The sequence below is a fragment of the Octopus bimaculoides genome, chromosome 1, assembly GCF_046866305.1.
Source record: "Octopus bimaculoides isolate indiv1 chromosome 1, ASM4686630v1, whole genome shotgun sequence".
Lineage (NCBI taxonomy): Eukaryota > Metazoa > Mollusca > Cephalopoda > Octopoda > Octopodidae > Octopus > Octopus bimaculoides.
In genome coordinates, this window is record NC_142928.1 from 90,317,292 (window position 1) to 90,318,466 (window position 1,175).

The window sequence follows — 1,175 nt, forward strand, 5'->3', positions numbered from 1 at the left end:
CCTTCAAAGATGAATTCCAAAACAGTGGCTCAATCCTACCTGTAAATTCCATAATCAACGAAAAATTGAAAGTTAATTATATTTATCTTATGATATTTACTTTACTTTATATTATACTCATTTATTGTGCTTTTAATTATTATTTTTTCTATATGTGATAGTGGATTTTCATCGATGAGTTCTTGAAAATTGGTTATTTTCCCTAAAACTATATATTTTATATATACTTTATCTATAAGACTCAATTTAATTTTAATTTTTTATAAATTGATTTTAATTGAGTTTTTTACCTGTAAATTTGGATTTTGTCCCTAATATTATTATATATATATATATATATATATATATATATATATATATATATATATATATATATATATACACGGACATATGTACGTGTACACACATACACACACGCACACACATATAAATATATCTCATACATACGTACATACATGCATATATATTATATACATACATTACTGTTGAGACCCCCTTCGGTCATGAACGACCATGGGATTGCACCTAGAAAGTTACCCTCCGAGGCACAAGTCTGGTCAAGTTTGTTTATGGAAGACCAACAGTCGCTCATGCATACCGGCCTCCCTTCTCCACGCCACCAGCGTCATCCAAAGGAAAGGCAAAGGCCGATACAGCTTGGTACCTGTGACGTCGCAACTCATTTCTACAGCTGAGTGAACTGGAGCAACATGAAATAAAATGTCTTCCTCAAGAACACAACACGCAACTCGGTCGGGGATTCGAACTATATATATATACATATATATATATATATATATATATATATATATATATATATATATATATATATATATATATATATATATATATATATATATATATATATACATATATATATATATATATACATATATATATATATATATATATATATATATATATATATATATATATATATATATATTTATTTATTTATTTATATTTATATAATTGCTGGTGTACCGGTAATTCCCGGGGGTAAAGATGTTCTATTGAAACGCCTTATTACTCTGATATAAGAAAGCAATTTCGTTATAACTGCAAAAGGTGGATTTTCCGCCACAAAAAAGTACAAAACACTGTCAGCTGGAGGAGGGAGAGATTCTTGGAGGTTGGCGAGAGAGGTTTTCGGAGGCTGGCGAGAAAGACTGTCG